We start from the raw sequence: 26,871 nt of genomic DNA, 5'->3' as shown, positions 1-26,871 counted from the left end.
CCGATCCCTGAGGTCTTTCTCTGGCTCTGTGAACACAGCAGTACCTCCTGATTACTGTCATCCCCCACCCTCCAACTTTGCTTGAGCTATTTTTAGTCGAATATTTGACACCCCAAACCAAACAGTACAGACTGTTTTTTTAAAAAACCGTATCATTGGTAAAAGTATCTGTCTTCAAATGTCAAGTTGTATATAAAATCTATGTTTTCATGTAAAATCTGTTTCTTTTTAGCAAAACTGATGCCGCTATATTCCTCTGACATTCATTATGCTCCTAAGAGAAGCAAAAGTTACCTTCCAATGTCTTTTTAGGGAGAAATGTATAATTATATCCAGAACTTAATGAGTTTATGTGCACACACTCATAGCACGCACACATACAATCATACTTACCCTGTCTCCTACTCTGCAAGAAAAGTTGCTATTTTGAGACACAGCTACCTTTCGTAAAAAGAATAAATAATAAGAAGAACAAAGAATAAAACTTCCACAGAGGTTTAGGCCAGTATAGAGGAACTGAGCAGTGTTTAAAGAGTGCTTTCATTGCATAAGGGGATTCTTTGAGATTTGGATTCATATAACCACATAACTGGTCTCCTCTGCTAAGGTGAAACAGAAGCTCAGGACAGAAAGCCAGGTGGAAAACCAGAAATGAATGTAAGCAGTGTTCACAAAGTATACATTTCAAGGAAAAAGATTCTATTTGATATGCCAATTTTCATATGAGGCAGTCCATAAAAAGCTTGATAAATAGTATATTTTAAAGAATCCTCTTGATTCTGTGCAATGGCTATGCAACCAAGTCAATAGTAGAGACAAATTCATGAAAGAAAATGTCAAGCACCTTGATTTCCAATGGTGAAGACATTCTTTTGACTTTTTACAACTTATGTACAGTACAAATCTTAAGTGGACAGATTAGTCAGTGAATTTTGATATGGAATCACCACTCAAATCAAGATTTACAGTATTTCTAGCACTCCATAATGTTCCCTCATCTCCCCCTGCCCCCGGCGCCATAAATTCCCACCAAAGGTAACCACTGTTCTGGATCCTTTACCATATATTAGCTTTGCCTGTTCTTAAACTTCATATAAATGAGATCAAATGCCATATACCCGTTTAAGTTTGACTTTTTCCACTCAATATATCCGTGAGAATCATCCAGGTTGTTGAATGTAACAGCGGACTTTATTGTTTTGTTTGTTTTTCTGTGTGTCTCTGCTTTCTTGTGTGTGTGTGTATGTGTGTGTGTTCGTTGTGGAATATTCCATTGTATACGTACACAGTGATTTATTTAACTATTTTGTTTTTTTTTTAAGTTTGTGGCTATTACACATTAAAGTGCTAAAAATATTCTTGTATATATCTTTTTTAAAAAATTTTATTTTTAAGTAATCTCTATACTCAACGTGGGGCTGGAACCCACAACCCCAAGATCAAGAGTCACATCCTCCATTGACTGAGCCACCAGGTTCCCCTCTTGTATGTATCTTTGAGTGGACACATATACCTTTTTCTCTTTGTTAATATATCCCCAAGAGTGGAATTGTTGGGTCATAGAACAGGCATATGTTTAGATCTAGTAGATACTACTAAACAGTTTTCCAAAGAGATTCTACTAATGTATACCCAAAAATGTTCCGTATCTTCAACACTTGGCATTGTAAGTGCTTTTAATTTTAGTTCTGTTGGTGGTCTTGTACCGATATCTCATTGTGGTTTTAATTTGCATTTCTCTGAAGACTAGTAATGTTGAGCAATTTTTATATGCTTACTGGCCATTTGGCTATCCTTTTGTAATGCTCAAGGTTTTTGCTTAGTTTTAAAAACATTGGGTTATCATTTTCTTTATTGATTTGTAAGAACTCTTTATATATTTTGGGTACTAGTCATTTGTCAGATATATGAATTATAAGTAATCTTCTCTGAGTCTATAGTCTTTTAATGTTGGGTTATAATGAACAGAATTTCTTAATATTAAGAAAGTCCAGTTTTTCAAACTTTTGAAGTCAATGCTTTTTGTGTTCTGTTTAAGAAATCTTTGCCCACTTCAAAGTTATGATAATGTTCTCTTACATTTTCTTCTAGAAGCTTAATTGCTTTGACTTTCACATTTAAGTCTATGATATGCATTGAATTAATTCTTGTATAAAGTGTGAGGTAGGGGCTCAAAATTCATTTTTTTTTATATGTAGATCCATTTGACCTTTTTAATCATTTATTAAAAAGATTCCTCACTGAATTATAAGGTACTTTTATTGTAGATCAGATAACTGTGTATGTATGGGTCTATTTTTGTGTTCTCTATTTTTTTTCCCCATTGGTCCACTTCTCTATGCCTATGCTTCCATTACTGTTTTTACTGCTGTAGCTTTCTAAGTTTTGTTATCCAATGACAGAAGTCTGCCAGATTTGATCTTTAAGATTTCCGTGGCTAGTCCTTTGTATTTTTATGTACATTTTAGAATCAGCCTGCTAGTTTCCACACAAATCCTGCTGAGATGTTTGATGGGATCACATTGAATTTATAAGTTAATTAGGGAGGATCAACATTCTAACAATATTGAGTCTTTTAATCTCTGAAAATGGTCTATTCTTTAATCTATTGAAATCTTCCATTATTACCATCAATGCTTTGTAGTTTCTGGTGTATAGATCATGCATATTTTTTTATTAGATTTATTCCCAGGTATTTTATGATTTTTAGTGCTATTGTATTTGTCATTTAAAAAATTTGATTTCTAATTGTTTTCAGTATTACATAAACATACAATTGTTTTTTGTATCCAACAACCTTGCTAAATTAACCTAATAAATGTAATAGTTTGAAGTTTCATTTGGATTCTCTCTGTACACTTAATCATATTTTCTATGAATACTGATATTTTACTTTTTCCTTTTCAATCATTTTACCATTTATTTCTTTTACCATTTATTTCTTTTTCTTGCCTTACTGTACTGGGTAGGACCTCTAGTATAATACTGAATAGAAGGAATATGAGAGTGTTGCATGTAGAGTTTTGTAAATTCTTTTATCAGATTAAGGATTTTCTCTGCTCTTTCTAGTTTGCTGAGAGTTTTTTTTTAAAGCATAAACAGTTGTTGAATTTTATCAAATGCTATGTCTGTGAGTATATTTGAGATATGACTATATTTGAGACGAGAATATTTCTTTCTCCTTTATCCTGTTAATGTGATTAATTATTTTATTTTATAATGTCAAATCAACTTTGCATTCCTGGAGCAAATCCCATTTGGTCATGACTTATTACCTTTTTAATCTATTGCTAGATATGATTCATTAATATCTTGCTTAGGAGTTTTGCATCAGTAATTTTCTTAGGTCAGGTTCTAATATCAGTGTTATGGTCTCCATCAAAAAGTTGAGAAAAGCCTTTTTAAAAATATTCTCTGGAAAGGTTAGTGTAAGAATTTATAACTGAAGCCATTTGAGTATATGATTTATTTTGGAGGAAGTCTTTAAATTATAGATTTAATTTCTTTAACTGATGTAAGAATATTCAGATTTTCTATTATTCTTATGTCAGTTTTGGTAAATGGTGTTTTTCTGGAATTTGTTTATTTCACCACATTTTCAAATTTATTTTCATAAAGTTCTTCATAATATCATCTTATTATCTTCTTAATATCTGTAGGATTTGTGGGGATAGCCTCTTTTTATTTTTATTCAAAAATAAATTATTTTATTCATAAATACATTAGTAATTTGCTTTTTAAAGTTTATTTATTTATTTTGAAAGAGAGAGAGAGAGCACGCTGGCAAGCGGAGAAGAGGCAGAAAGAGAGGGAGAGACAATCCCAAGCAGGCTCTGCACTTGTGGCCGACGCGGGGCTCAATCTCATGAACCATGAAATCATGATGTCAGCCGAAACCAAGAGTCAGACGTTCAACAGATTGAGCCACCCAGGTACCCCTGATATCCTCTTTTAATCCCCAGAATTGGTTATTTGTGATTTCTCTCTTTTTAAAAATAGTCTTACTATATGAATTTTATTAATCTTTTCAAGCTACCAACTATTTGGTTTGTTGATTTTTCTCCATTACATATTTATTTTATCAGTGATTTATGCACTTATTTTTATCATAACTCTCCTATTTTTCTTGGATTTAATTTGCTGTTTTCTCCCCAAGTTTCTCAAGATGGAAGCTTATCTCATTAGCTGTCAACCTTTCTTCTCTTAAAATATATGTAAATACTTAATATATTCATTTATATTTTTAATATATGCATTCAGTTATGTAAATATCACTTTAAGCACTGCTTTAGCTGCATTCCAAAGGTTTGGATATTCCGTATTTTCACTTAACTCAAAATATTTTTTCATTTCCATTTTGATTTCTTTGATGATCTGTGAGTTATTTAAAAGTGTGTTCCTTAATTTCCAAATACTTGGTGATTTGCTATTTCTTTTTCTGGTATTGATTTCCCATGCAATGCTACTATGATCACAGAAAATATTTTTATTTCAATCTTGAAATTTGTTGAGACTTCTTTTGGTCCAGTTTATGGTTTATTTTGATAAATGTTTCATAGGCACTTGGAAAGACTATGCATTCTCCAGATGTTGGGTTGAGTATTCTAAGTACACCAGTTAGGTCGAATTGGTTAATCACGTTTCAAACTATGTTTTTTACGGATCTATTATCTGCATGTTCCATCAGCTACTTAGAGAGGTGATTCGAAGCTGGTGCCCATTTGGCTTTGAAGAAGGTGGGCTGGGCTGCCTTCTGTAGCTGCAGAATCTGGCCCTCCCCTTAGGGAATATGTATATGGCACTTCCTGAAGGTGTGGGTTGGAACTTCGGCTGAAAATGAACGTCAACCTAGGACTTGGGCTTCTAAAGGCTAGACAATCTCAAGATGAGCCCGAGGCCTGTGTGAAACATTTAGTGCCATATTTGAAGGACAAGTCAAACTCTGTCGTTTATATAGTTGGCGTCTGGTTGGATTTTTTATTTCTTCGCTGTGCTATTTCTTTTTTAAGTCAGGCCATAAAAACACCACTTTTCCCAGGCTACAGAGTACACACTAAGACCCCCGGCCAAGTTCTGTGTGAAGAGCCTGAGGAATGTGAATGTGAATATGGAATAACATAGATGCTGGAGGGTGGGTATATGGTAATTATCTTTTATATGGAGATTTGCTTCCTTAGCAATTTCTAATTTGGGGGACCTGACACTGGCTGAACCATGGGTTCAAACATCTCCCCCAAACCTATTTCTACGTGGTGAACATTTCCAGATGGGTGTACATGCTGACTCCAAATTGTCTATGGCTCTGGGCTTGGTACCGGTGAGGGGTTAACAAGCAAGCATAGATCTCTTTGGAGCATCACGCTGGGGAAGAACAAAGATTTTTGAATTCAGAAAGACCTGGATTTGAATCCTAGTTTTGCACTTTCTTGCTACGTGGCAAGGACAAAGTCACAAGCTATCCAAGCCGCAATGTTTTTATCTGTAAAACTTGATTCACAGGACTTACATTTAGGATGAAATGAGTAGGAAGCTAGTAGCACTGTGCCAGGCTATAGAGAAAATGAACACATGCTCTTCCTCCTCCTTCTCTCCTAGTGTCCTAAGTGAAAAAACTGAAGAACGACCCTAGTTTTTGCTTTGATGTTAGACACAGTGTGGGGTTGGCAGAAGATCCCAGCACTGGAATAAGGCCGGGAATAGAGAGGATTGGGGTCCACGGCTCTTTGCCGTTGAACAACAGCAAAGTTTTCTCACAAAAGGAACAAGCGCCCGTTCACAGCAATATTAGACCCTGCCCGTTACCCTCGGTGATGCTGATGCAGGTACTCAACCCAGGAGAATTGTAAGACAACCAGGAAAGACCTGACGGGCACTCCAGCTTGTGTCCAAACGTGGAAAAGGCCCTCACGCATCCGGAGTCGACCCAAATATAATTCTAGTGTTTTACTTTTGCACAGGACTGGGATCTGTTAGCACTCATCACTTTCTGAGATTTGCAGTAAAGCACATCAGAGGAAAATGTTATTGCCAGTGACTGAAGGAGGGCTGGTGGTTGGGACTCAGCAGGAACTCGGGCAGAAATGGAAACGTCGGCTCAGGCTGGTGGAGGGCAAATCAGATATAAAGAGTCATTTTAGGGCTTGGGTGGGAGCTTCTGGGAGCCCTAGCATCTCTGGGAGGGTGTTCAACTTGACCTGGAGTAATGGAGGACAAGCATTCTGGGTTAATACAAGCCTGTTTAAACTGTGAGAATAAGTTACAGGCAAAGCACGAGGCAGATACACATTAAGTAAGGTCTAGTTCCAGCATGGGCTTCATCTTTTGCAAGATAAATGGAAGATTCCAGAGGGTCTTCCTGGGTTGGTGCGAGATTAGGCAGCAACTGATTAGTGATATCTTCTGTGGAGCAGGGAAGGGCTGGTTGACCCACATGGGCTCTTTCTTTCTTTATTTCCTTTAGAATTTAATTTTAATTTTTCTCAAGGGAATATATTTACAAAATGGGAAAAGGCGATGATACTACAGGGCTTTAATGAGAGCAATGTCTGATCTCACCTTTCCCCATACTGGAGCCCTGCCTTCTGCCCCCTGACTCCCTCTCCAGAGGCAAACCTCTTCCACCTTTTACAAGCTATAGATTCTTATGTCCATATTTCTTTTTTTTTTTTCTTTTATTAAGAAAAGACTCAGACACAAGAGTTGAGAGAATGGTATGAGAAACCCCTTATCCATCACTTGGCTTCAACCATTATCATCACATGGCCAGTCTTGTTTCTCTCTCCGCTTTATCTCTTTCCACTCTCAGACTATTTCAAAGCAAGTTCAAGTCACTGAGTCATTTCATCTCTAAATAATTCACTATGACTCTATAAATAAGGAATCTTGTTTTTAACATAAACACATACCATTATCTCCTTAGTATCACCAAATATCTGGTGTTCTAATGTACTTGATGATCTTATCATTTAAAAAATATTTTGACTTACTATTTTTAAATGATATGCTTATATTTGAGCCACTTATTTTTGAATCCAATAGCATGGTTGCTGTCTTCCAGGGATCCTCATCTATTTTGCAGAGCAAGGTTGCGAATCACTGAGGGGCACAAAGGTGGCCGTGGGTGAGTCCTGATGGCTTCCCAGCTGGGGTCCCCTCTCCTGCGGCCTCCCCTGCAGATGCTGGCATTTGGAGCAGCTGTGTGCTGGGATTAGCTAACATGGGGCTTTGTGTTTGAGAACACAGTGTTGGAGACAAATGTTATAAAGTGCACTTACGTACTCAAGTTTATTCGTTCTGGACACTGGGAAAGCAGCAGTAACAATGCCAATTGTTTCTGAGGTAGCCAGTGTGGAAAGACATCATGGGTTTTGGAACTAGAGAGCTGGGGTTTAAATCCAGGCTCTGTCACCTAGCAGCAGCTATGTGACCTTGAAAAAAATGACATAACCTCTCTGAGTCTCAGTTTTCATATGTGTGATACAGGGATACCAACGTGTACCTCTAAGGGAAGTTATTGTAAAGACTCAATGAAATAACACACATATCACACTGGAGTAGTACCTGGCACATAGCAGGGACTCAGTAAATTCACCTGCTCTTTGTCTCTTGGTATATACATATATATGCTACATGTATGTGTACGTGTGTGTGTAAATATATATATTTCCAAATATAATATTTTACTTTTTATAGACAGATAGACAGCAAATCCTACTCAATTTTATTTTGAATATTTACCATTGTATTCACTAAAGAACCATATAGCCTTTCTATTTAAACTTCTACTTATGAGTGCCTAAAATAAAAAACAGAAAACAATTCCTTTCAGTAAACCATCCTTAATTCAAATTAAGAATCAAATTATAGAGTTGAAAAAAATAAAATAACTTATCAGTTTCACATAATGCTAACTAATTGAATGTAAATTCTTTTAGTCTGAGGTGGTACTCGATCCCATGGCCCTGGGATCCATGACTTGAGCTGAAATCAAGAGTCGGATGCTCAACCGACTGAGCCACCCAGGTGCCCCTCCCTGTTTGGGCCTACTTTTCTTTCTCTTTTTTTCTTTTTTTTTTTTTTTTTACATTTTATTTATTTTTGATAGACAGAGAGAGACAGAGCACAAGTGGGGGAAGGCCGGAGAGAGAGGGAGACACAGAATCCGAAGCAGGCTCCAGGCTCTGAGCTGTCAGCACAGAGCCCGACGCGGGGCTCGAACTCACAAACCACGAGATCGTGACGTGAGCCGAAGTCAGATGCTTAACCGACTGAGCCACCCAGACGCCCCTGTTTGGGCCTACTTTAATGGACACATGACTCATATAGTTAAAAGTGTTTCAGTCAGGGCTCCTCTGGTTGCAAAGCACAGAAAGATAGTACCAACTTGCTTAAAGCAAAGAGGCATTTTACTGGCTCCCAAATGGGGCAAGTGTAGAGGCAGAGTCGTCTCCAGTTATGTCATGATCCAGAGGCTCATCAAGCATTGTTAGATTTTTCTCTTTCTCTTGCCATCTCTCAGCTCTATGCGTTGGCGTCCATCTATAGTTTCTTCTATTCTCAAAGGTGTTCAGGGTAGCCACCTACCATCTCCAGCTTGTCTTGTCCATGCAGCTCTTAATCCCAGAGGAAGAGGATCTTTTGTTTTTCAGGATCCACAAATCACCTCTCCTGGAAGACTCATGTTGGCTCACTTTGGTCATGTGCTCCCACAGACAGTGAGAGCACAGCATGGGCTGTGCTGGTTGCTGGGATAGGCAGTCTCACCAGGACCACATGGAGGCAAAGAGGTGAGTCTCCAGAGGAGAAGCAGAGTTGATATCCTCTAAGGATAGTGTTTCAGGAAAAATAATTATACCATTTACATAACTATTTGTCCAGTGGATATTGGTCATGCTCGCACAATCAATATATTGTAATTTTTATCAAACTGAGAAGGTGAGTTTTAAGCTGGGCTGTAAGGGAGGAACACACATGGATTAGCAAAAACTCAAACAAAGCCATGGCTAACATAGGCATGAAGACTGACATTTGTGCTGCCATGAATCAAGCAATCTATTAATGCCTTCATGTGTAGGCTTATATCATCTTCATGCATGATAACCCTATGGGGCAAGTATTAGCATTACCCTCATCTTAAAATATGAGGAAACCGAGTCGTAAAGAAGGTTAGGCAATGTATTCAAGGTCACACAGCTGGTAAGTAGAACTGGCATTCATGCTGAAGTTCTAGCTGTTCTAGAACCCCAATTCCAACCACTATGCCCTTAGATATATCCTGTTAAAAACATTCCCATTTAAGAAATGTTGAACTCTATCATGTATCAAGTACAATGGTAAGACAGATAAAGCATTCATTTGGTTCTAGATGTGGGGAGATACCCTTGGGTCTCTGGTGCACAAGTGTGTGTGGGTTCTACCACCTTCACTCGTGTGGCAGAGCAGTTGACCTGGCAAAGGGACATCTATAGACATGAGTGGCACAGTGATATTGACACCAAAAAATGCCCAGGCTCCATATTGTCCAAGCTGGATCGTTCCAGTGATTTCCATGGATGTCTTTCCTGGGGCCATACATTACCAAGGCTCTGCAAAGAAAGTGAAGGTTGGACTATAAAGCACCAGTCTAACCTTAAGCCAGTGAAACAGCAAGGCAACATTATTCAGAGTTTGCTCACATCAGCATAATCTGGGTGAACCAACCCCAAGGACAAGCCAAAATGAGTAAGGAAAGGCAGGTAAATGACGTACAGTCATCAGAAGCAGAGGAAAAGACAGGACAAATTGACAAAGCCAGCTGTGTGACATTTTCTAACCAGCTTTCCATCATCTTTTTGGCTACAGGGTCCACAGGCACAACCCAAGTCCCTAAGTTGACAAAGAAGAAAAAGGACATGTGTGTTTATTTTGTGTGCCTGCATGAGAATGTGTGAGAGTGTTTAAATTCATGACCAGCAACTCTGTTGTATGTGTTAAGTGGCTGAAAAATTAGGAGAATGCCAGGCTCTGCTTTAATTGAATTTTCTAAAGCATAAATAAAAGGTAGGAGAGGGAGATGGATTCTTTGATTGATGTCTTCCCTCAGAGTGTGCACAGCTGGTCCAGAGTCCCTCTCTTGCCTAATTAAGGGACCTTATTCTGCTCACGCTCAGAGCTGCTGCCTGTGTGCTGGTCTGGAAGCTAACGTCAAACCCATGTGGCCAGAAAACGCCTCTAGAGGTAGGGTGAGTACAGAAGACTGGACCCCTAAAGTGTTCTGGAATCTATACAGGAACAAATGTTAGCATAATGGAGAGTAAAGAAACATGATATACAGCTCCAGTTTGGAGAAAACGTCCCTAGAAAACTGGCTTCAAGTGAGGTTTAAAAATACACCCCAAGGGTTAACCTTTAAGAGCTTCATGAAGATAAGCCCCTAAAACCTTTGAAGACCAGCCTTTTGTGGTGGGAGTTGGATTTGGCGAGGCTGGGCGAAGAGAGAAACCATCTTGTAGTCTTGTCTTCTATTGTCCATTTTCCTCACTAGGGCCAGGACCCCAGAGAGGCAAGGTAGGCACTTAGGGCATGAAATTTAAGGAGACATTCACTCTCTGGTGCTTGCAATACCACAGTCAGACACATCTTCCAACCATGCAAATATGAGTGCCGCAAAGATGGAGTCCAAAGGCCTTAAGGCTTGCAGAAGTGCTTCTCCCATTTTAATGTGCCCATAAACCACCTGGGGAGCTGTCAAACATAAAATGCAGATTCTAGGTTAGTAGGTCATGAGCTGGTCCTGAGACCATGGACTCATGGTCCTGGTCCATGAGCTGGTCCACATTTCTAACAAGCTCCTGGGTGAGGCTGAGGCTACTCGTTTGGGAATCACACTGAGAAGAGTGAAGATTCAGATGCCAGCTAAGAAAGGCCACGAGCCATATCCAGCCTGCTGCCTGTTCTTATAAATAAAGTTTTATTGGAACAAGTTCATTTACATATTGTCTGTAGGTATGTCCTTGATACAGCAGCAGAATTGAGTAGTTCTGACAAGGACTGTACTGACCACAAAGCCTAAAATATTTACTATCTGTCTTTTATGAAAAAGTTTGCTGATCCTGGTTTACAAAATCAATTTTTGTTCATCACTCATATTTTAGCCAAATGCCATGTACTTCAATTTGTAGAGCTTTGTGAATGATGTTACTTCTCTTTTGATGTTCTATCTCTTTTCTTTGTTACTTCTTACCTTGTCATTCTGATCTCAGCTTAGATGTCATTTTTTCCCATGATGCCTTGTTTGACCTCCCAAACTGAGCTAGGTGACCCTTATATATATTCTCAGAGATTCTTGAACTTCCTCTTGAGACACTAATTACCCTGGACTATAGTTGCCTATTTCATCATCTGTATCTCCCCTTAGAACACAGACTTCTTAAGGATAAGGACAACATCTGCTATTTCTTGAATTCCTAGCCCCAGACACACAGTTTTCAGTTTTAAATTTGATAATTTTATGATGACTTTAGATACCTTTCTTATTTTTAAGCACCATGAATGGAAAGAGGTCTTGACATTCCAGGGAAGCACAACCCAGTCTGTTTCCCATTACTGGCCTCCTTGAACAGGATGAAATACTCAGTGGTCATCCACTCTAGTGAGAATAATGCCACCACACACACCCAACACCACACACACACACATACACACTCACACACACACACACACACACACACACGCACACAGTGGTTGTCAGCTCAGATTCCTGCATGGGCCAGAGGACCTACATGCCTTTTGAGATTAAAAATACTTGACAATTGAAAAATGGATCTATTTTTTCTGGAATCTTCTGCATGAGGATGCTTAAGAGCTTCAGTAAGAGTTTTGGGGTGTGGGATGTGGAGGGAGGTAGTGAAACTCTTGTTTAGAATGATTCTTGGATTATATTTACCAGTTCTCCTTTAACAGGGAGCATGGAAATCCAGCTCAATGGGCCATTTCAAGAAAATAATCAACCACTGGGTCAACTGCCTCTTTTAAGAGGCCAAGGAGTGGTTTTCAAAGCTCATTTCAAAGCAGGGCCAGTGGAACGTTGGGTGAAGGGCCAGAGTCTGCCCCATGAGTCACTGTGGGCCAGCCTGGGGTCTGGCTGCTGCAGACAGGCCCCTGCAGTTCCCTCAGATTGTTCCTTGAACAGCACAGCATGTGGCTCCAGGGTGGCCCTCCGGCAGTAGGAAGAGGTGTCCAGTGGCGAGGCTTGAACATGTTAAGTCAACCATTGATTGAAGGTTGGTTAAGATTAGCTGGGTGAGATGGTCTGAGACAACCAGATGTACCTCCAACCACTGATTCCTTCATTCTTCCCTGAGACGCTAAAATCATCACCACAATGTTTGCACATCATGAGGCATTTACCTCTTTTCCCCACACTCTTCATTTCTGCCTGTTTATGGTCAGCTCTACCAGGCTCCATTCCCTCGAGTTCATGGGTAACTATCAGAATCTATGTACATCCAATGCCGCTGCTTTTTCGTTATCACAGATGAGTACTTATGACTTTTTAATATCATAGGCATTTCCTCCACAATTTCTCTCACTCTTTTTTTTTTTTTTTTGAAGTGAGAAAAAAAAAAAGCTCCTTAGGAGAAATTATGTAACTCTAGAAACACCAGCCAGCATTTGAGACATCCTGTGACAGTGAAAAGCCAAATTCCAGATGTTGGGTTTTGATACTCTAAAGCGGTGTGTGCACGGAAGGGAAGGATTGCAGGCGGGTCAGGAACTCGTTAGAGAATTGATGGTCCCCCCACCCCACCAAGGCGCACATGGTTAAGAGTTCAAGGCAGGCAGCTGAAAAAGGCTTCAAGGGACAGGTCAAGTTGGCCAGGACCTTCAGCCCTGTCCGCTGAGCAAGGAACGGTCCTCCACCTTCAGATGTCTGGCCTATCTTCCCTCCTGATACTTTCAACAAGCTTTTACCGATGGCCATCTGAGGTAGGACGGATAGGACGAGGTGCTTGCAGAAGTTAGTTTATTCATTTTCCTTTGTGCGGGAAAGGAAATAAAAGATTTCCCCCCCTTTCAAATATGAAGTAGATGCTCATTTCTCTGTTTTAGTTTTGTCATAGCTGAGATTCCTCAGGCCACACGCAGACATGCTTTTTAGTTTGGGCAAGAAGTAAACAGCCAAAGCTCATAAATTATATTCAGAAATATTTGGTGCACTTAGTTGTGTAGAGGAGTTTTAAAGGAAAGGAAAAACTGAGACTGGGTAAAAACAAGCTTTATCTAGAGGAAAACGAAATCCTTCATTGTTTGAAGACTTGAAAGCAGTCACCAAGAAACAAAAATGAACTTTTGAAGTTTTCAAAGGAATCATATTCTGCTTCCAACGTTAACAGCACGGAAAATATATCTTGATTTCAATATTTTTGGATTAAGTGTCCCAATGACAGGGTGAAGAAGTGGTTGCTTTTAAGAGCCGATGAATCACGAAGAAAAAGAAACTGCTCCTGGAACTAATCAGTGATCTAATACGGAACCGCTCTGGGGTCAGACGGTGGGCAGGAGTCAGAGAATCTGGCTTCTCATCTTCCATTCCTGGGGAGGGAAGCCTGCATTGCCCTCCTGTGTCTGAAAGAGGTAACTAGGTGTACCCCAAGTGAAGAGGCTCTGAAGTGCAACTCTTTGCATATATCAGAAAGGATGCTGGTAGGAATGGTGCTTGTTTTGGGAAAGGATTCTTCACTTCTTAAGAGTGTTCGCCTCCATTTATCTAGTGGATTGCTCCAATACATTTAAAATAGAATTTAATTTCTAAAACTTGGATTGCCACAAAGTTTTTGTTTGTTCGTTTGTTTTAGGTCTCTATTGCGTAAAGTGAGATATTCTTGTATTCTTGTGCTGGCTAACTTTGTCTCAGATTTATGGGGTATCAACTCCAACTTCCTTGCTCAAAACCTCTGGTGTCTCCCCACCACTTGCCACAAGCTTTTTCAAGTTTGGCCTTCTTGATATTGGGGCTGGATAATTCTTTCTTGTGGGCAGCCATCCTGGGCATTGTAGGGCGTTTAACAGTGTCTCTGGCCTCTACCCACCAGCTGCCAGAGGTATCCCCACTCTCGCTTGTAACAATCACAGATGTCTACAGACATTGTCAAATGTTTTTCCATGGTGGGCAAAACTGCCTTCAGATGAGAACTAGTCTCTTAAATGAAGGATATAGGTATTTCTTTCTCTACCATCAAAAGTTTGGACCCCACCTCCCTTGCTCTCTCCTTGAGGCACGTTTATCTACGAGTCCCCATGATACATACTTTGTTCATCATCTCTTTTTGGTCACGTGTCTTTCTCCCTTGACGCCTTTCTTTTTGCTTGTTCCTGTATAAAGCCTTCCCCTTCTTCAGATATGTCTCTAGTTCCATCTCCTTCAGAGTTCTCAGCCCATATCTTTTTCCCTTCCAGACACAGGTAGTGTTTATTTTTCCCCTTGTGCTTTTTGGGCCAGCAGAAACTCCACCTATGGTTAGGGCAATCTGAGAGCAGAGAGATCTTGAGGTCCTGGGGACAGCCCTGGAGAAGAATCAAGAATCCAGAGTGGAAATGACTACCTGGAATTGCCCAAGAGTTCCTGTTACTCAGAGGGGACCAGGTGCTTCTGAGAGAGGACGAGACTCAATGAAACTTTGCAATAGGTTGGCAGTGATGCCTGGTGATCACCTGAGTAGGCTGATTCCAGAAATCCAGATGGGGACAAGGAACATGGTTCTTGGGGATGGGTGACAACACAGGATAATTTCCTTGCATGCCGACATCTTGGCACTGCATAACCTATTTCAGACAGTCAATGGTGGCACCGAATGGGTAGCTTAGAAGTTTAAGTACCTCACAATCCCATCCGATTCTTCTCTAGTCTCTATGATAATGATGATGATGACGATGATGACGATTTTATTACTTAAGAGTGGCCAACTCTCTCAATTTGCCAAGATGGGTTGCAAGGAGAACCTGGGACTTTCAGTTTTCAAATTGAGGGAGGGGCACCTGGGTGGCTCCTCGCTGAGCGTCTGACTCTTGATTTCGGCTCAGGTCATGATCCCAGGGTTGTGGGATTGAGCCCCATGCTGGTCTCCAAGCTGAACGTAGTGCCTCCTTAAGGTTTTCTCTCTCTCTCTCTCCCCGCCTTGACCCTCTCCCCCACTTGCATTCTCTCTCTCTGAAATAATAAAATAAAGTAAAAGTTAATTAATTAAAAAAATAAAATAAAATAGAGAGAGTCCCGAGCATGTTGGAATGAATTAGTCACCCTACTACCATTGTTAACTCCTGCAACTGTCACCATCATCATTACTGCAGGTTCTAGTCTTCTCTGTCACGTACAATTTAAGTTGTCTCAACTTTAGGCAAAGGTAACTGAAAGCTACTTAAAAAAATTTTTTTTTTCTGATCTGTAACATATAATCCAAGAGAAAAAAAACTGTGCCTATTACCCAAACATCTTTCACCCAAAGGTCCGTCCTCGTGAGTCTCCTCCTATATAGAATTCTGGAGTTCCCACTGCCCATAGGGCTTTCATTATGCCCCTGGCTGGGATACCGTTCCGTCAGAACATGTGTGGTCATGAGGTTGCCCAGTCATGAAAGAATATCCAAATATTTGAATGAGTAGGTTAGGTTTTCTTTTCTATTTCTGCAGTTCAGGCCTCTTTACTGGTTGAGCCAACTGGGTGACTCCATCTATGCCACCTGTATTTGCTATAGGCAACTGTTCCATTTGTAAACCACCTTGAGTTCCAGATAATTTAGTTAGCTAACCTGGATTCTCCAAAAGAACAAAACGAGCCAGCAAAACTCGTTTAATTGTGCTAATCCGAGTAGACTCGGTCACAGAAGTACTTGTCCTGAATTCCAGTCTCATATACATTACTGACAGGCCTTATAACTATACAGACCAGTTAATTCTCCCCCACCCCTGGCTCTCTCATCTATAAAATGGAGAAAATATTGCTTCATTTACATCAAATGAGGTGAAAGCATGCTGAGAAATGTAAAATGTTATGCAGATGGAAGTCTTTGTACTGAAAATGCTTTCTTTTGGTGACTTTTAAAAAAGAATGTTATATTAACCTTACGCTGGATTTGTGTTCAAAATCTTATGATGCATCAGCACTCGATTTCACATGTGTGGTATAGCTGTTATTTTTGGCTAATGTCATTGTTCCATTCACTGTGCAGTCCTGAAGTTTGAGCCCTGAGACAGCACATGGGGAACGGAGACAATGGAATTCTCTATCCTTGGATTCCATCAAATGCCCTCGACTTCACACAGGGCCCACTTGATGGTAACTCTGAGCTGTATTGCTCCAAAGATTAAACTACCACAAAGTATTAAAAGCCTTGTTCCGGATGGACAGAGGCAACACTACCTAAACACGCCTCAAAATTCAAGCTCGAAAGAAAACGATCCAATTCTATGATTCCTATGTGATGTTTCAGCCTGGGCTATGAGGGCTGGGTGTTGGGTAGGACGTTGGGTGGGGCCTATTTTACTGCTTCAATAGTATTTTTGGCATTGAGAACGTCATGGAGGTTCTGAGAGAGAGAGAGAAAGAAAGAGAGAGAGAGAGAGAGAGAGAGAGAGAGAGAGTGTGTGTGTGTGTGTGTGTGTGTAGGGAGGATCGAGGAGCACGTCAGCTTTAGAGTTAGACTACCCTGGGTTTAAAGAGCTCTTTACCTGTGACTTTGAATTAATGATTACTGAATTAATAATACTCATATTAATAATTAATATAATTATGCTGGCTAAGTTGAGATGAGAATGTGGTCTTTGTGTCAAAGATACCTGCCTGGGTGGCTCATGATGAGACAAACCTGGGAGAGTGCTTGAGGGAGGATGATTCAAGACAGGAAGAATTAGCTCTGGCCTCATCCTATCAGCTTGACTGTCTTGTAGGAGAATCACCTGGGAAGTAGGTGTGTGGAAGGTTGGTTTCCAGAAGGGTCTACTGGCAGATAGAAGAGGAATAGAGGAAAAATTGTCACCTAACCTTCAGGCAAAGGGGAGAACACTTCAAAAGGTGTGGCTGGGAGGGGCAGTTGGGTGGCTCAGTCGGATGAGTGTCTGACTTTGGCTCAGGTCATGATCTTGCAGCTTGTGAGTTCGAGCCCCACATCGGGCTCCTTGCTGTCAGCCTGTCAGCGCAGAGCCCGCTTCGGATCCTCTGTCCCCCTCTGTCTGCCCCTCCCCCGCTTGTGCTCTCCCCTCAAATAAATAAATAATTCAAAAAAAAAATGTGTGGCTGGGAAAAGAGAGTGTTCAAGAGCCAACTGCAGCCGGGCCCAGACTGGGCCTGGTGAGGGATGGGAAGGTGGGTTTCAAGGTGAAGGACAGGAGCTCTGTCGTCTAGCAGCTCCAGGCTGCTCAAGGGCGTTCAGATAAACCTGATTCTAGACGGTGGATAGAATGACCCAGGCTTCCTTCTTCCTTCCTTGCTTTCTCTGCAGATTCCACTCACACCACAGTCATTTCCACGTGCTGGAATCCAGCCCACCTTGAGGTCCATCTCAAAGGACTCCTTCTCCCTGGAGTGACACAGCTCACAGTGCTCTCGCTGCCCTGACTGTTGGGGTGAAGGCAAAATAAAAACAGAGAAGGAAACAATGTGAGGTTTTGGAGAGGGTAGGTTTTAGATGGACAACTTTTATGTTACTAAGTAAGGATATTTTAAAATGCACAACCCAAACTATTGTTATTTAATTTTATAAAAGTTAATATTTTAATTTCACAGGTAGGAAGAACACGTTTCCAGAATAAACAAAATAAACAAAGGCTTTTTAAATACAACAAATTTAACTTTACAAAGGAATCTGTTGTGCTGTCTTTTTCTTTTTTTCTTTGCCTCATTTCACCTTGGATTGCTGAAAAACACACTATGGGCTTATATTCCCCCTGCAGAGAGTGGGATCTCAACCTGTAACAATCTCAGCCCTGTAACAATTTCTTGGTTCTTTTTTGGCCTTTCTCAAGGTCCTCACTATGCTGGCATGCCTTTGGGTATCCTAATCTCCTTGGTAGAACTCTGGCCTTTCTTATTTCTGTATCCTATAAAGCTCTTAGCCTAGAGTCAATCCCCATAGAAGTTTGAATGGATGGATGGATAGGCTATGCGTGAACAAGATAGACTCCTGGGTGGACCGGAACAAATGATAAGGGCTTTCTTAGGTGACCTTTACTGCCCTAGTCCCAAACTGGAACCAGTGCTATGATTGATTGCATTAGCTGTCCTTTTTCTGTAACCTTACAGTGCCCTACAAGGGGCCTAGCCATATGACTTATTTGAGAAAATTGGACATTAGCACACATAATGCAAACAAGGGCTTGAAAAGGATACTTGCTTATTTCCACTTGTGTTCTTGCACTTGGTTATTGCCTTGAAAAGAACATGCTGGAAAACTGCCTGCTGGGAAATGAGGTAAATGAAGAAAGCCAAGTTATCCCAGTCAAAGCCAACCTATATTAGCCAGCGGAGAGCCAACACTCCGACACCGAAGTAAAAAAATAACACTATTATAGGCAGAGGCAACTGGTCAAACTGCAGCTAACAAGAGGCTCATGAGATTTCAACTGAGATCAGCTTTGTTAAAATCTGAAGTGAGCAGAAAGAGGACTGAGCCAGAAGAGGGGAGGGAAAGAAAAGGAAATCTACAGAGAGGGGAGGGGGCAAAGACCACCTCTGCCCACTCAGCAGTTATCCCTGGGCCTGGACTCAGCGGCGGCCCTCGAGTTCCTGGGGACCAGCTGAGAGGGGTGTGGCACCTCTTGAACAGGATCAAGTTCCCAGGAGATGCCCCTCTGTTCCCTGGGACTCCTGGCCCTATAGTCCCAACCTCCAGCAAATGATTTTGCTGGTCTGATACACAGGTAAGTACTCCCCTAATTCTGAGTTTGTTAATTAAACACATATGAAGTGCATCTAAATATTTTCAAAACAATGTGCCATAAAAAATACCAAAGTTTTGATATTTAAAACTAAGCCAGACTAGACAGGCATCCCGCCTCTTGATGCCTCTGCTGCATTATGTTTCATCTTCTCAAATTTCTCAGCCAACAAGCGGGGGGGGGGGGGGCAGGCTTATTGCCTTTTAACACAAGCCTCTGGTACCTCTTGTCAAGCCATAGGTCAGGTGCAAATGAACCATTTTCTTCTGGCTTTTCTTAAGTTTTCAAAATTCAGCCCTCCTTGTAAGATACGGAATTCTGCTTTGAAAGGGCTTGAGAAGAGAGTAAGTAGAACGAATGTCGGCCGTTCACCAGAAACCATTTGGCACCCATGGTCAAAGTGGTCCGTGGAAGATGGGATTGATGTAGCTATCTTCTAGAAAATGTGTGATTGTGCTTCTTGGCTACACCTACGTGTGTACCTACAGAAATCACCTTGCTACTTTCTCTGAAAGTAGTTTCCCTGGTATAGACATAAAATACCTTATCTTTTTCTGTCCTGGGCAATTTGTTAAAGGCTAGGCAGTCTTTGGTTTTGAAGAGACTGTAGGCAGTGGTGGATATGTGGAATGGAAGGTAAGTGGTTCTTCACCCTGGCTAGACAGGAGAAGCATCTGCGAAGCTATAAAATGACCCATGACGGTTACCTTTATGTGTCAACTTAGCTGTGCCACAGTGCCCAGGTATTTGATTGAACATCATTCTGGGTGTTTCTGTGAAGGTGTTTCTGGATGAATTTGACACTTAATTTGATCAAAGTGGACTCTTCCCATAATGTGGGTGGGCCTCATCCAATCAGGTGATGGCCTGAATCAAACAGAGGACTGAACTCTCCCTGTCGGCAGGCACCGTTTGGACTTCCAGTGCAGCACTGGCTTTCTGGGTTTCCTGCCTGACCACTTACCCTGCAGATACTGGATTTGCCAGCCTCCATAATCACATGAAACGGTTCCTTAAAATAAATCTCTCTCTTTATGTATATGCATCCTACTGGTTTCTGTGGAGAATGCTGACTAATAACAGCAGTCGTGTTTGGACCCTTGCCCCTGTCATTAGGATGCAGTTGTCCCTGTGGTGGGCCAGAGGACTGTTATTTCTATAAGATCTCTGGTGACACACATGTGACCAGTGTTGAGGACTACTGCCAGAGTCACTGTCTTCTCCTTGCACATAAAATAGGTCCTGGTCCATGGGGCACCTGGGTGGCTTCGTGGGTTAAGCATCTGACTTCTGTTGAGGTCATGAACTCACGGTTCATGGGTTCAACCCCGTGTTGGGCTCTGTGCTGACAGCTCAGATCCTGGAGCCTGCTTGGGATTCTGTGTCTCCCTCTCTCTCTGCCCCTCCCCTGCTTGAGCTCTTTCTCTCTTAAAAATAAATAAACATTAAAAAAATATATAACATAGGTCCTAGTCCAGTGATATCACTGTCATTTGAGTCTTGATTCTGCCGCTAACTGGCTGAGTAACCTTAGGCACATAATTCTGAAACTTTCTGAGGCTCAGCGTTCTCATCTCTGCGGGACCTCAGATTGCCGTGATGACGACGAGGTGTCCCATGCAATGAGTGTGGAAAGGTAGGTGAGCGTGAATGTGCGCGTGCCATACCCCTGTTACTTCTGCAATCTGCGTGTGTGAAAAACGCAGGGCTCTGTGAGTGGTCGGGGAGGGGTTTCTTCACCCTCCGGCACTCACCTTCGGCCTCTCCTCTCAGGTGGGCAGCCCAGTATCTGCCGTCAGCCTCCTGTGGCTGAGAGCCTGGGGTCTGCCCCGGTTTCAGCACAGCAGGGGCCAAGTCAGGATGGGTGGGTGGGGGACCCTGGCTAGTCAAGATTCAGCCCTTGTAGTTGATTTCGGTGGGGGGGGAGCGGGGGGGAGGCGCTCTGCACAGCAGGACTATCCGGGGCTTTGGGTGAAGCCATAGGTCACTTTGCAAGTGTTGGTGAAACAAATTGAAACATTGTGGTCCAGTCGAGGAGCCACACATCTGAGCGATTTTCATGGTTAGCCCTCGCCTGGGGCGAGAAGCTTCAGCTCATGCGTGGGTGAAAGCGATCTCTCTCCGGCCCAGGGGGCAGCCTGCTGCGGGTGGCTTGTTCCTTTCAGGCGGCCACGCTCCCGTCCAGGTATCGGGAGGCCCGGCTGGGAAGCACGCTCCTTGGTGCAACTTCATACCAGGACATTCGAGAGGGTTATGGGAAACCATTTTTCCCTTACTCTGTCATCTGGAATGACACGGATTCAGGGCGTGTAAAAAGCGTGTCCTTTAATTTATGGCGACATAAACAAACCTGAGCAGCCTGGACTGAAAATCAGAGATGAAGGTGATAGGAGAGAAGCGTTGGCGTGGATAATGCTGTTAACATCCTTTTACCTCCTGTGACGGGGCTCCGGGAGGGATGGCTTCGGCACGCGGGGTCTTTGCAACATGTTCTGCTCACATTAAAACTGTAGAAATAGCAGTCGTTGTTTACTTCCTGCATTGGAAGAGGGCGTTTTTAAGAGCCGAAGGAAAGCACTTCACTGGCAAGGATTGGAGAATAAGAAGTCAGTCTACATTCAGAAAAGCGTATATAGCAGGTATGCGAGTTTTTGCCTTATCCAGGAAAATACAGTATTCAGTGGCTACCAATGGAAACCCCTTAGCAAGATCATGAAATTCTTGATGGTTTGAGATGTAATCTATTCATTTCAGCATATACTTATAGGCCAACTCGGTAAGGTTCTGTGCTAAACTCTGAACAGGAAAAAAGATGTGTTCGTTGAATGCCAACCCTAAAGGGACTTAATATTAAAATGCAGTGATTAACACAGTATGCAAGTTCCAGGTTTTACTAGTCGAGTAATTATATGCAAACCACTTTAAAACTCAGTTTCCTCATCTGTAAAATGGGTTTGACAGTGGTGATGATGTTGATGATGATGTAATAAACACATATTGAGCATTTACTGTGTGCCAGGCTCACAAGGAGCTCAGTTGTAAGAGCATGTATTTCTCATTCAATCCTCATAATAACCTGAAAAAATAGGCTACTGTTATCTCTATTTTTACTTCCTTCATAGGGTATAGTTAGGATTAAATGAGCTAATGTATATAGAGCACTTAAGACAATGCTTGACATTTGCAAACCTCAGTAAACGTTAGTAATAATAATAATAATAAATATTACATTATAATTGGTTGCCAGAAGCCAGTCCCCTAATAATTGTAATATTTTCTCTAAGAGAGGTATAAGAAAAATGCTATGAGGGTTCCAAATGGGAAGACAGTACGTCTAGCATGGGTAGAGACTCCATGAGAGAGGTGGTCTGGGAACTGGGCCTTCCGGAAAAGATGTGATCATGACAGACAGGGAGGCTGCAAAGGCATGTAGGCAGGGGCACCAGCATGGGACGTGACCCACACAGTGGGAAGTAAGCCAGTGTGGGGCAAGTCTGGGGCGACTGTGACTAAGCCAGTTGGCCAAGGCCAGAGGAAATCTATAGGTTAAGATTGAAAACGTGTGTTGTATTGTGGAGCACCCCCAAGCATTCCAGTTTCCACTGGATCTGGTAGGCGGGGAAGCCACTGAAGGAGTGTGAGTGGTGAACGCCATGGTCAAAGCTGTTTGCCTCTTGAACACAGTGGCGCTCCAGGAGTTTCCCAGGGAACACATAAAATGTTGGCAAAGCCATCAGTCCTGGGATTCAAAATGCACTCAGAGCCAGGCCATAGTCCAAAGTGGATGCGAGTTTGGCTTTAAGGGTAGGATTAGATCAGACCTGAAAACTCACAGGGGCCAGATTTAGCGGGTCTGGTCCTGGCGTCAGGGGCAGTGCCAATAGTTTATCTGTTTTGAAAATGATCCTGCCCATCTTGCTTTCGCCTTTTGCCCTTCTGATAGAGACAGTTAAAAGGAGCAGCACGTAGCACACACCTGAGACCGAGTCGTGTTGGGTGAAATCTGTGTAAAACTTGCCACTAAATATTGCAGCGTTTCTTCCCCACTCCCTGTTACTTCTAAGTGGGACAAAGAGTGATTTAAGGACAATCAGTTCCTTGTGTATTTCTTATGTGATTTCAACACACAGGCACGGAGCTCTAAAGCTGCATCCCATGAACCCTGTCCTTTAAGAGCTTAGAGTCTCCTGGAAAACCTAAGATGGGAGCATAAATAGCTGTGAGATAAAGTGAAAAGGAGGTAAGAGCATTTGGGAGCGTGCAGGCAGCGTGCTTGGGTGGTGGTGGGGGGGGTGCAGGTGATGATGACTTTTCTTGGAAAAAGGCAACGTATATTATAACCCACCCCCCTGATTTTGTCCTTTATAATTTAGCACACCATCTACTGTGAGCTGTTTGGTATAGTGTCTTGAAGTTAGACCTTGGTTTGAATCTTGGCTCCGCCTTTTACTAGTAGGACTCCCTTGGTAAATTTTTTGAGCTTCTTTTTCTGCAAAATAGTGATGATATTGGGGTATAATAAGGCAACATATCAGTTAAGATATGTAGATACTTTTGTCCGCAAGTAGCAGAAAACCCAACCCAAACTGACCAAATGGGGAACTCCTTAGCTTGTAACAGAGGCACTTTAGAGTAGACTAGCTTCCAAGTGGAGCCATCTCGTCAAGGGGCATCTCTCTTCTGGTTTCTAGCCTGCTGTTCACAGTGTCAACTCTCCTCGGACCTGTTCCACTTCCGCTGTAGCATGGATGTCAATGTCCACATGACTTTATCCATATTCACTTCGGTTGAGCTAACTTAGGCCAGTGCCTGCTCCTTAACCAGGGGCAATCATCATAGGTGCCTGTGTGAATTGCTGGAAAGTTGTGAGACCTTATGTAAGTTCCTTAATCTTTCTGTGCCTGAGTTCCCGCCTTTGTTGAATGAACTAGATGATAGTACTTACCTCATAGGGGTGGTGTTAGAATTTAATGAATGATGGTTACCTTAGATCAGTGTTTTGCTTTGTTTTCCTAGACCATCTGCAGCAACCTATTGGTAAGTCATGAAATAAATTTAGTGGATTGTGGCTATCTTGAAGCCACAGAGAAAAGAAACAAAATAGGACAGTAGTGAATAGAGAATCTCAGAGCGTGTAGCATATGATAAACATGAACAGTGTTTCATGAAACCTTTTTTAAGGTTTTATATGTATTTGTGCATGTACTTGGTTAAGACAGAAAACTTATTAGTGAACTTGATACATGGAAAAAAAAAGTTGAGGAACATCAGCTGGACTAATCAGGGTAAATTGCTTTAACCAGGACATTGAGAGAGAGGAGAAACTGATGTTGGGGAGAAAGACAAATCACTAACCCTTCCACAGGGTTTACCAAGTGCCAGGCACTGATTTAAGAACTTTGCATATATGAACACATGAGACATTTGCATCAACTGTATAAGTTAGGCTCCTTTATTAAACCCATTTTCCAGATGAACATTGAATGCTGATTCTTAGTGTAGTGTAGTAAAAATGTGGGCTGTAGGTTCAAATCCATGCAACCCAGTTCTAGAGCCCAATTTTTACATTATATTGAGAATCAGCATTCAATGTTCACTCCCTAGATTATCAGTGCTCAGCACAGGGCCAGACACGGAGAATAAGCACTCCAGAAACGTAGTTATCATTAGGAATATTTTTTTGAAAAGACCAATTTGCAGTCAGGAAACGCCCTTCTTTGGTTTCTCTCCAGCCTGAGGATGTGTAGACAAATCCACGGGAGGGTAGGAAGACTTGACCTTCCGTCCAAGTCGCATGCTTAATAAAGAGGACACCATGGTGTCCTCAAAAGACCTTTTAGGACACAGCCAAGTTTTTCAAAGGCTGTTCATATCTATGGGGTGGTCAGGGACAAAGGTAATTTGTTTTAAAATGGGCCACCTCTGTCACCCTGAGCTGTGTTAGCGAATGGTTTCAATGGTGCATCCAGAAACACATAGTACTAGCCCCTGGGGCATGATGAGGTAGGTGCTGGTAGATGAGCATCAGCTTGATTCTTGTGTTTAGAAGATATTCTGATCTCTTCCTGGGGTGTTTGAAGGGAACCTGGGAGACTAAAGTGAGGGACCTGTATGTGCCCTGGTGTAGGCAGGAGCAACAAAGAAATATCCTGGAAGATTCTGACCTTATTTTATACAGGGCGTCTAATCTAATACAGCGGAGGAAGAATTTTTGCAAAGAGTCCCAAGAGGACTAATAAAATGGCTTTGAATTTCATTACGTTTGAGAGGGAGGCACTAATTCAATTAGCCACAAAATGAGAATTTTCCTACCCCTTCTGTTTGGAGCAGCTCCGAAGCTAGGCTGCACCCAAGGAAGTGCTCGGACTGCCTTTGGATATAGTCTTCCTTGTGAGGAAAGGTGATTCTTGTCAAATTTTAGGCCAGCTTCTGAACCTTTATGCTTCTGCTCTGTGCAGTTTTGGGGAGCCAGGATAGCATAGTGAAGAAGAACACAGACCTTGCATTCAAATCTCAGCTCTGCCATTTATGGGTGTGAGCCGTGAGCAAGCTACTTAACTTTTCCAAGCCTCAGTCCCCTCGCCTGTGAAGCGGGGTTAGTGAAAGTAGGCATCATTGTCATAGGACATAATATGAGTATTAACTTAGTTAATAGATGTTAAAGCATTCAGAAGAGTGCCTGAAGAGATTTCTGCTCTTCTGGTCTTAGAGTCAGTAGACAAGCAAGCAGAAGGGAACCATCACACAAGCAGTCAGTGCCTGACATGGTAAAAGGCCCAAGGAAGGAGCAACTGTCTCTGGAATTTGTGGGGAAGGAAGGAGGTGAACTTGGATCTTGAACAATTCACAGGAGACCGCAGAGACGGGAGTCAGGAATAGCATGTCTGAAAAACGTGTCTTGCGCGCCCATAGTGTCTCCGGGGATTGTTGGGCATTTACTAGGGGGTGAGGCCAAGCATTTATGGGGTGGGCTGGTGAGGTAGGAGGCTGGAAGGTCCCTGGGGGCAGGCGATGAACAGGACTTTTCATTTTGGCAAGACAAGATCGTTCCATTAAATTAGGAGTTCTGTGAGCTTTACAGAATTCAATAATTCTCGTCTAGGTTTTTTTTCTTGGATAGAGGATTTCAAATACTTTTGGAGAAAGCTCATTCCATAGCTGAATAGTCATGTCTTGGGGTTGACATTGGATCTTTCACTGGTGACTGCTCTGGTGATCCTCCCTCCCCCCCCCCCCGCCCCCCCCCCCCCCCCCCCCCCCCCCCCCCCCCCCCCCCACCACCAACAGGAATTTGCCATTCTGGTTAAAAGGATTCTGTAAGAATCAGAAAGAAAATGTCTGCAGTTTGTTCTTCCTAAACCTGCTAAATTGTTAAAATCACGGTTACAATTTGATATGTCCATGGAATATGTGGTTTTTGACTTTGGCAGAATGTGCCATTCTGCTCTTGAAATTATTCTCATAAGTTTTTTTTTTTTTTTAATTTGTCAGTTTCAGAACCCTATTTACTGCATAATTCCTACTTGTAAATGGGTGATGTGTTAAAAATTCATTTTTAAGTCCGTTGTTTGGACCACAGATTGCATAGTTCCATAGAAATGACCATGTCATTTGTTAGGTCTTTAGGCAAGTTTATCAGACTTAGTTGACACAAAATGTAGTTGAACAGTAGCTAACATTTATTAAGCCAACAATACAATTACACTAATGAGAATTTTTGTTATGAAAAGATAAGAAGACACTAATGGTGAATAGAAATTTTAAATTACTGTTATATTTAAATTTTTTATTTTTAACGTTTGTTTTTGAGACAGAGAGAGACACACTATGAACGGGGGAGGGTCGGAGAGAGAGAGGGAGACACAGAATCTGAAACAGGCTCCAGGCTCTGAGCTGTCAGCACAGAGCCTGACGTGGGGCTCGAACTCACGGACCGCGAGATCATGACCTGAGCCGAAGTCG

At 42.0% G+C, this 26,871-nt stretch overlaps 1 long non-coding RNA gene across 1 annotated transcript in view; it reads left to right on the top strand.

Annotated features, from left to right (window-relative positions):
- Positions 1-21,180: 21,180 nt before the first annotated feature.
- Positions 21,181-26,871, top strand: part of LOC102900808 — an 85,891-nt gene continuing 80,200 nt past the window's right edge. Inside the window, exons 1-2 of the long non-coding RNA XR_002740524.2 lie at positions 21,181-21,548; positions 23,040-23,149. This is a non-coding gene — a long non-coding RNA (uncharacterized LOC102900808). The remainder of the gene's footprint in view (positions 21,549-23,039; positions 23,150-26,871) is intronic.

Source organism: Felis catus, chromosome A2 (genome assembly GCF_018350175.1).
Source record: "Felis catus isolate Fca126 chromosome A2, F.catus_Fca126_mat1.0, whole genome shotgun sequence".
Taxonomy (NCBI): Eukaryota; Metazoa; Chordata; class Mammalia; order Carnivora; family Felidae; genus Felis; species Felis catus.
Note: the sequence above shows the minus strand (reverse complement) of the source record. Positions and strands in the feature narration are given on the sequence as shown.